Genomic DNA, 10450 nt, shown 5'->3' with positions numbered 1-10450 from the left:
GGCTAAACGCAGCTCGCCTCCCTCCTGATTCCTTCCCTCCATGCACACAGGCTTAAGGAAGCTGGTCCAAATGATTTTCTCTCTCTCCATTTTTTTTTTTTTTTCCTTCACAGAGGTAATTTAAGCCCTATCTGGCATTCTCTAAAAATATAAAGAAAAAGAAATATTCAAAACTCTAAAACTCTAAAAAATTTATTATAGAAATGCAGGTTTTCATTGCAAAAGATCAGAGTGTTTTTTTGTCTCAGAAGTTGTCAGCTTCAATATACACTTAAATTGAGGGACAGTTTCTTAAACTGTTGCCTTTGCAACAGTCTGGATTATGGCAGGAAACGGACTGAGAGAGAGAGAAAAAAATAAAATGTTATTATCAGTGATAGCTGTTTCACTGCTTTTTTTATTAATGCAAGTACTAAATGAAACTATATATTACTGACAATTTACATTAGCCTTCTTAGACTGTGTGGACAGCTGTACAGAGGAACACTGAATTAAAAGCAGAAGAGACTGTGGTTTAACACGCAGTACCATTTATGTCCATGTATGCCTAAAATAAAGGACTTGAAACTAAAAATATCTATGCAATAGTGTTTCCTCACATTTCAGGTTGGTATTTCATGGCAGAAATGTGAAAAAAATAGATATATTTTTTAAATTTACTTAAAAGAAACTTGCCTATTTAAAAATTTATATGAATAGAGAATGACACAATCTCTCTAAAACTGTGATTATCTGTATTGCTTGTAATCACCTTCCTTTCACGATATAAGCGCTGCATACTCCAATGCCGTATTAATGGGCCCATCTGAAGTCAAGAGGAATTGTGGCTGGATAAGGAAGGTAATAGACAGGCACGTGCCTGACTTCTCTGATTTTGACTTTTTAAACATGAGTCCAACCCAACAAATAGAAGCATCTTGGATGAAAAGGCTGAGAAACAGTAGTAAATTATTTTCCGTGGCCACAAGCGGTAATATCTGCAACCTCGGGTTGATGAAACCCGCACGCAAGGAAACCATCTTTGGGAATTAACACAGATGCTGGAAAGTGGCAACTTCCTTCAAACACCTTAAATAAATCTTCTTTTATTCTTTCCTTCTCTCCTGACCTGGATCTGGCTGCCAGTGCACATGAAAGAAATTACGAAAGCTTCTCAGTCACTGCTACTCTGGTTCCTTTTGCACTACAGCATTTGTCATTGCCAAAACAGCAGAGTTTAATTAAGTGTTGTGAGCAGCCTAGTGAGAAACACACTTTAAATTAAACCTCTGTACACGCAGCTATTGGTTCTTTACCTCCTGAACAATCAGCGGGGTGTTCGGCATAAATTCCTCCTCTCAAGGGAAAGGCAGCTGTATGCACCTCTAGCAATTCATAAATGATCCTGCTTTCCGAGAACCATATCTTATTAAAGTGCATTTAATTATTTCTTAGTTTTAAACACCAGTAGATGAAGGCGATAATTAATGTGCCTACAACTAAACATTTTATTTACTCTTGATATATTAATGGTATTATCAAGAAAATATGCTACAGTTTCAGGTTTAACAAAATTACATGGCAAATTATCTTTTGATGCATCAAGCGATCGTTAATATAATGGAATAAATTATTTTAACACCTCAATGGTAACAAATGGTTACGAGTGCGTAAGGATTTTATTTTTTCAAAATGTTTTTACAATTATGAATTGCAAAGAATACTTAAATCAATGATGCTGGAGTTAAGAAAAAGATGGGAAAAAAAACCAAAACCAACCTTAAAAGGTATTGACTTGTGATTTTTAATACAGGAGGGAAATATTTCAGTTTAACTGGTCTTCTCATGAGAGAGTACCCTACTGCATAATGATCATACTAAAAATAATAATTGTAAGTAGCAGGTAAGAAATATTTCAGTGACATTTAGGTATTTTTCTTGCCAACTGAAAACATGCATTTATCTCATGAAAATTCAAATTGTGATTGATACCTATATGTATAAAACCATGTACCCTTGCATACATATAAATGCCTTCTTCACAAATGCGGCATGTATAAATGTAGTGTGTAGGTAAAACATTTGACCTCACAGGTATCACAGAGGGATACATTAAAGATGTAAAGGGGTGCACCATGTTCGCACCCTCCCCTGAATGGAGCAATGGTCCTAACCATGCTGAGCCCCACTGGGCAGAGCTGACCATGAATTTTCAGTCCTTTTGTGCTAAAGCCTGGCCTTTAAAGAAAGAAAATACGATGTCTGTTTGTTTTTTTTTTATTCCACCCAGTATTTTCAAATCTGTTTTTATCACACCCTATGATGCTTTCTTCTGGAATAAATGCACACTTTCACACCAAAATGATTTTTTCTTAAGAAAATATTTTTTAAATTATCCCACTAAATAAATCAGTGGCATTAAAAAAAAAAAATTGAAATTGTGAAACTGGAAAATTAAAATAAACATGTCAGCACTTCTGAGCACCCGTAACACAGGCAGAATTTAACCTGGGGAATGAGGTCCAAACCTGGATATCAGTCCTTTGTGCCGGCCTCCTTCAGAAAGACTGAATTCAGCCCCTGTGAACTGAGACAGGGCAGGCAATGCTCTGCGCCTTGCCAGCCGGCAGCAAGCTGCACCACCAGGAAACCCAGGCAACTCCAAAAATTGTGGTTCCACACTGCTCAGTACAGATACCCGGCAGACTGCCTGTACAAGACACAGAAAAACTATTTACAGTGCTCAAACCCAAGTTGTCTTCCAAAAGACGGGACAATTAAGTTAAATTGCCAGTCAGAGCCTTGGCTCCTAAATTATTTTCAGGATGTTCAGAGCCTGAGGTTGGGCAGCAGAAGTTCCTGCTTCTCCTCTGTTTGGATATCGGGAGTTTTTCAGCTGTAAACAAAAATATAAGTATTTGTGTTCACATCTCTTTCCTGGATATTCTGAGGAAAGGGTGTTTTCTGAAGACAGATGTCCAAGCTGTCTGGAGGCAATGGTAACATGCAAGAAAAACATCAGTGCCATTAACAGACTCACTACTCATTTTAAAGCCTGCCTGGTACGTGGGGGTGGGAAATGCTCTGTTTATTTGGATACACGATGTATGAATAATCATTTCCTTCTACCGAGGTGAAAACAGGCTCATCATGCCAAGCTGGTCCCAATGTCTAGAAGAGAGAATCTTCCCCACAGCCTCTACTTTGACTCTAAAGGCTGGTTGTGTTTTCTTCTTTCTTTGGGTTTTCTGTTTGGTTGTTTTTTTTTTTTTTGGTTGGTTGGTTGGGTTGGTTGTTGGTTTTCTTTGCCAATGGAAGCTGCCAGGCATCTCCTTCCTCTGCACCAAATTTCCCAACACACAGTGTATGAAGACCAGTTTTTTACTAATTACAGCACTGATCTTGCAAACCAAAAACACTTCCACAAGGACATCCACTCAGAGAAGCGGTGTGAACCAACAGAGATGAGGATGGTTTTCAGCTCAGATCGCTGTGGCCATGCCATCTCCTGGTGCACCATCTCCTCTGGTGCCTGGGGCAAGAAGCATCACCAGGGCTGCCAGAGAAAGAAGGAATTTGATGTGCCATGTTTGCACAGTGCTGAACATTGTGCAAGCAAATCTGTGATCAAAAGTCACAGGCATATGGTAGAGAAGTGGTCAGTACATCTTTATAGATGTTAGACTTTGGTTTCAGCCCTGGTTTGGTGTGTGTGAAAAGTGTACTGTGTTTTCTGCCACTTTCTGGTAATACAACATCACAGCAATCATTCTCCCTGAATTCAGACAGTTCATTCCTTAGTGCTATAGGAACATTGGAGACATCATAACTATAAACCGATATAATTAGCCTTTAAGGGAAGATGGCTTTCTTCTGGCTTCAGTTTGTCTAACAGATAACAGCCATTGAAAGGAAAACAGAGAGACTAAAATTACTTTTAACAAGGACAAATGGGGAGCGTGTGGTGCAATGAAAGGACTCAAAGGAAGCAATGCAGGGGCAGGACTCCAACCTTGGACCCTCTAAATAAATAAATATATACAGTTTGCACCACCAGCCGAGCCACCACTCAAGCAAAATGCTATTTTTAAAAGCACTGAAGCATTTTCTAACTTCTCCCTAGGGATTTACACTTAAAAAAAGAATGTAAATTTGCAGAAGCTTCCCCCAAATGCTAAGAGCAAATCACAACTGTTTGCAAAATGCACAGCTGGGGAGGAGAACCCCACCTCCTCCTCAACAGCCGCAATGGACTCCCACCTTCAGCCTCTCGCAGCACCAAACGCAATATCATTTATATCTTTTTAATATTATTTGCATGGTCTTAAGGCGAAAGTAGTTAAAGTAAATGGAGAAAATAAAAGTGGTAATTTAATTTTTTGAGCACATTCGTGAAGAGGTGGTGATTTATTCGGCTGTGCAACTGTTGACCACCTTTCTTAGGCACTTATATCTATATTTCCTCTTATTGTGTCTCTCTCAAGTGTTTGATAGACTAAGATGGAGGCATTAATTGAATTCAAGTGTAGAGACCTGAAGTATTTTTATTATTATTTTTAGTTCTCTCACCTTTTATTTCCATTAGCAATGAAACATAATCACTGTGGGGATTTATAGCTAAGGACACAAACAGAGCTGGTTACAATTGTCGAAATAAAACTACTTTACTTGATAAAAAAAAAAAAAATGGCCTCAACAAAAAAACCGAAACAAAATCCCAAAAACATTTAAGCTGGGGAAAAAAAAAAAAAGAAAAAAAAAAAAAGAAAAAAAAAAAAAGAAAAAGAACAAACCCTCAGTGTTTTCACAGATTTCAGAGTCACAGAAGGCTTCTAAGATTTTACACCTTGTGCATCCTGCATTGTGGTACCAGACAAAATTAGTTTTCCTTGCCACCATGAGCACTCTGCTCCTGCTCAGTCACTGACAGTCCAGCAGACAAGCTCTCTTCTCCTTGCTCATAGGACAAATTCTGTTATCATGCTTTAAAAACAGTGTCCCAGGGGAACCCAGGACCTGTGGGACTGAAAAGCATCTCTGGGCTACAGCCAGCCTGTCTGGAGGGGCCTGTTGGAGGGGCAGGAGGCGTGGCGAATCCACAGTCCCACTCAGTTTTGGCCTAAATTTTAGTAAGTAATGCGTATATTTGGTGTAATGCAATCAATGGTGTGTCTTTACCTCTGACACTAAAACAGAAAAGGTGGATGAAAAGCCTTGCCATTACATACCTAGCTTGAGCAAATGTGGGCTCCTGCTCCAAATAGTAACTCCTGGTGCACGTAGTACTTTGTGTGCCTCATAGAGGCGCTGGGCTCAGACAGTTTTGCCTAGCGCTTAACTGGAATCTTCCATCAGATGGGCAGAGTTGAGAAACAAAGAGCTTCACCTCCTCCTTGGGGCCAGACGACCCCCACAAACTTCTGCTCCTGGAGCTTTTTCCCATACACAGGAGAGGTGGGGATGGGAAACACCAGAAGTCCGTCTTTCCATGCTTAAAAATGTAATTCAATTTTCTGAGAGAATAGACATGACAATGGGCTGTTAGTGAGAGGAAGAAAAAAAAACAAGTATGGAAAAAGCATCTACGGCTGCACACAGCTCTGCCACCCTCTGGAACCCACAGCCTCCTCCAGGTCATAAAACATGCACGGCCTGCTTCTGCTCAGAAGAGAACTGAGTAGGTGGTTCTCTTGTATAGACATATATTCTATACATTTCTGCGAAGTATTCCTCCTTTGATTATTTTTCGCTAGCCTCATTTTCCTAAACAGTGTTGCACAGGGGGCTGGTTCCAAACAGGATGGTGACAGAGGAACCCTGAACATTAAACAAGACTGTGTATTCTCTGCAAAGCAAACTTCATTCCCACTCACACCCAGGGCTGGTGAAGCATAACCTTTAAAGCATTAACACATTGGCTGCAGCCGGCTCTGCAATGAGTCCAAGACATGCTGCAGGGACGGGGTTTCTGGCTGCCAGCAACTTCCATGTTCACTCAAGGAACCACTTCCAAACTCAGCTGTGTGCAATTTTTATTAAGTTGGTAGTACAAGAAAAGGGGAAAAAAAAAAACCCAAACAAAACCAAACCAAACCCAAACCGCCAAACCCCTAAAATAAAACTCCTTCTTTATTAATAAAATCCAGGAAATAGTTTAAGGACTTTATCTGAAACTATGTTTTCTGGACTGTGTTAATGGGTTTGTACCAGGTTGTTGAATGGGAGTTTAAATTTTAGTACCGTAAGTAAAATGCAGCAATAGAAACTGTGAAAAATTGCTGCATTTCATGCTGCACACGTTGCATCATTAGAGTCTGAAATTTGAATATGATCCATTATAAAGGATCTCATATTAAAATGCATAAACATATGTCGTGTGTATATATAAATGAAATCCTCTAGCATAATTTTAAGAACTAGGATATCATAAGATTACTAAGAAAATAATATCAAGGGTGTGTATTTTTCAGTATAATACTGAACCACATCCTTTCCTATTGATTTCAGTTAAAGTATTCAGAAGAACAGACAGGTGCCTCCAGAGGGCAATTCCAAGAATCTAAACCAGAAAACCCCAATTTGGCTGTTTAAAGAATTGGCATCTACCATATGTAAGGGAAAAGATCCCGCACCTGTTTGAATATATATTCCTCAGTTGTAAAATGATTTATTTTGCTTCTATCTTTCTATTAATTACCACTAATAATTTTTCTCAGTCTTTCTTTTTCTCTAAGATTAGAATTTAACATAGAGGCTCTTTGGATTTTTATTTTCCTCTTAAGTATTTTTTTTTTTTTTACAGGAGCTTTGAACCCTTTCCTGGGCCATATAAGCGGACATTATAAGACTACTTTAAGCATAATTCGGCAGCTTCATTGCTAGGTACTTTCAGATATAGTTCCTGAAAGGTGATTTCTTTAAAAAGACTTCCTCAGAAAGAGAAAATAAAAAGTGTTTGGGGTGAGAGGTGGGATGGACGTAGAGGGGGGAGAATAGCAAGAAAAGTGGCCAAATTATGACTACTCATACCCCATACTAAAGATGTAGAAGACACTTGGGGTTATAGTAGAGCCCTAAGTAGGTTCCACACAAGAGTTGCTGTAAATTCCTGCAAGCCACTTTACAGCCTGTACTGCCATTAGTGGGAAATGTAAGGACAAAGGAAGATCTGGTACATGTTTTTGCTTATCCTTTAGCTATGACAACATTCAAATCAGGGTGAAGACAGGACAGGTAATGGTAAAACGAGACTGTATGTGCCCACCAAACAGAAGCTATCTCCATGTGAGAAGAGCTTCGTTCATCAGAAGGGGTCAAATTTTGCTGCACTGAATAAAAACTATCCCAAGCCCATCACGGCTCTGGCAGGCTGGCTGGGGAGAGGACCAGCACGCACAACAGTAGAGCTTTTAAGACTAAATATTATAGAGGAATTGTGGTGAAAGAAATAAATCCATTATCTCTTAACTTCTGTCCCTTATCACTTCCTCTCACAGGTTCTGTCATGATCCTGTTGACTTCAGACCCAAAGGTCCGAACCCATTTTCCAAGCCATACAGTTCTCTGGACGTTTTGAGAATCTTCTGAGGAATATGTCTACCCTTTCTTGCCTTCCCCATTACACATTGGTGGTCTGAAATATGAAAGTATTTCCAGTTATTTTGCTCAAATCTCAGCCTGGCATCAGCAGGATGCTGATTCAACCTTAGAGTGAGCAGATACCTGTTCTGCTCAATGGAGCTCATGCTTCATTATCTTCTTTGAACTACCATAGTGCTACTGTGAGCTCAGGGAGCAGTAAATGTGGGGTTTAAAAATATAAGTAAAAGACTAGCATGTAAACTGAGAAAAAATAACAAAGCAGAGAATAGCTGTATCTGGCATTTCCCCCTGTGCGCACAGAAAGGGTGTGCTGGATATTTTCGCATCTCACGTGACAAAGTTGCAGACTGAACGAGATCAGAAATTACCGAGGCGAACATGGTCTCCCTCACCTCCCTCCTTCAATCCAAGCCCTTCCTGCGCTGTGGAAAGCCTCTCAACAGGGCAAGATGCTCCCAGCTCTCAGCCCAGACGGTACCCTGAAATTTGTAATGCTAAAAACTCAGATGCCAGGTGGCCTTTCCAGAAGGACAGACAGAAACACACTATACATTAAATTAGACTTGCTCAGAAACGTGCCCAAGATGAAACACACACATGCATTTGCTTCTTCTTCCTAGCAAAACCTGGTCATAAAGCATCGCTTATGGAAACATCTCCAGGGATGAGCAAGATAGAGGCAACAATCCGCCCCACAACCCACTCAGCCTCACAGCACCATCACTGTTCACCCTCTCCTATAGCAGCCTGGCACCCAGCCACCCTGAACAGAAAGGTTACCGTCCCTTCAGCAGGCAACTACTCCTCTTCTGCTCAGCTTTTTAGGGGTGTGCAAAGCATATTTTTGTCAAATTCATATTTATTCACTCTGACATTTTTTTTTCCCAGATTGCTGCTTGGCTCAGACTTTTAAATAAAAATGCAAATACTTCAAAACCAGCAATAAAAGTGTCCTGTTGTGGCACAGTAGTATTATTGGTGTCATAAATAAAGCACCAGCATTTGACTGCTGTGCAAAAAAACAAAAAAAAAAAAACCCAAAATGAAGCAAAGCAGTCTACAGGGGTTTATGTGTTGTAGAAGCAGCTTACTGAAATAACCCTAGAATAGCCCCAAGTCTGCCATGACATAGGCACCACCACTCTGAGATGTTGCTGTTTAAAATATAGCTAAATGGAGTGGCTGAAAACTGTCATCAAAAACAAGGTTTTCCTGGTTGGGCTTTTTGAAGGGGTTCCATCTTTCTGGCAAACTCCACTCTACAGTCACTCAGGCAAATAAAAGTGATTCTCAAACAGTTATTTACATGATATAAAAATACCTGTAAATTTATTTTCAGTTGTCAAGTCGGTCCAGTAATATTTCTGTCCTGTTATAAAAAGAAGCCTCTGAAACCAGTGTCTCATGGACCGATGTCACACCATGGGTCCCTGTAGTTCCTCTGGTGAGGGAAGATTTGAACCGGCTGCTTGAATTTCACGCAAGCCACACAGCTGTAGCTTCAGCATGGGCAATTCTATTACTGCAAAGCTGTTCTTATCTCCAAACAGGAAGATATGCACAAATTAAAGCAATCTAAAAAAATGTTGATTTCCTAGTACAAAAAGAAATAAATCAATATATGCATGGAGTGGCAGGACCTTAGCCCTCCTTCACTTACAGCACCGTGTAAGCAACAGGTATCTACACCATGGTGGCCACCTCAGTCCCTGAGGCCTCTCATTCATGCAGTCCACATCCAGCCCTTGCAATTGATAGATGATCTATTGCAAACTGCAGGAGAGACACAAGGGGTTAAAGTTGCCAGAGACCAGTGCAGAGCAACCTCACATATGGTGTGGTGACTATAGGTGCCATTGCAGTAGTCCAGAGTGACTTCGGCCTTGACCTTAACTTCCTCTGATTCTGCAGTCTTTGCGATGCCTCAAGGCCATGGATGTATTTCTCATGCACGTGCATCTTTCCAATGTCTGAGACCCTTTTGAGTGGCAAACAGCCATGCACTTCAACATGGCAGATCTTATTTAAAAAAAATAATAAATTCACTAGCAGTATTAATTACTGCTCCGCCAGTCCAGTCCATATTGCCAGCTTGATTATTCTGGCTTACTTCAAGTCACTGAAATGAATTATGCCACAGCACTAAAAAAGTCGCAAACATTCATCCTTTTTAGTGGTGTTAGGCTCACGCATTGTAAATGTAAACTGACACAAGGACTTAGCTTGCTGTTAAATGAGAAGACAAAGCCACCATGATGGGAAGAGATGGCCAGAGCCTTTATCACAGCTGACAAATCTCAACACGATCTAAAATGGAGTTTTACCCACAGCTTACATACAGATCTATATTTAGCTTGACAGCCAAGTCTTTGGGAGACTCGGGGTTAAATAAAAAAGCACAGCCGTTTACATGAACCTTAAACAAACTTACAGCAGCATTTTTCTTTTAGCCGACTGACATTTTTCTTTATGTTTCGTCAGTCATATCTGAGCGATCAGACAGCCACTACACGTGGTACACCCACCAGGATTATTATCTAGACCAAAGGCCCAGAGCTCATTGTAGCAGGCATGTAATTCTTTACAATGTATGCCACGTTAACTGTGTTGGGTTATCTATTCAACAGCTGACTGAGCTGGGCTCTCAAGCTCTTCTCAACAACCATGTAAGAAGCGATGACAATTGTACTACTTCATAACGGCTGCATGCAACTCTGACACACACTTCACAGCAACCAGTCATCTATATAAACCAATTTCAAGAGCAAAATTGCATGGTGCCTCCACTCTGTTATAAACACAATGATATCCACTCAAAGCTGATAAATGCACTGCATTTCTCCAGAGCTTTAAAGAACAACTTCCCCGT

Source organism: Lathamus discolor, chromosome 3, assembly GCF_037157495.1.
Source record: "Lathamus discolor isolate bLatDis1 chromosome 3, bLatDis1.hap1, whole genome shotgun sequence".
Taxonomy (NCBI): Eukaryota; Metazoa; Chordata; class Aves; order Psittaciformes; family Psittacidae; genus Lathamus; species Lathamus discolor.
This window is presented reverse-complemented; position numbering follows the sequence as displayed.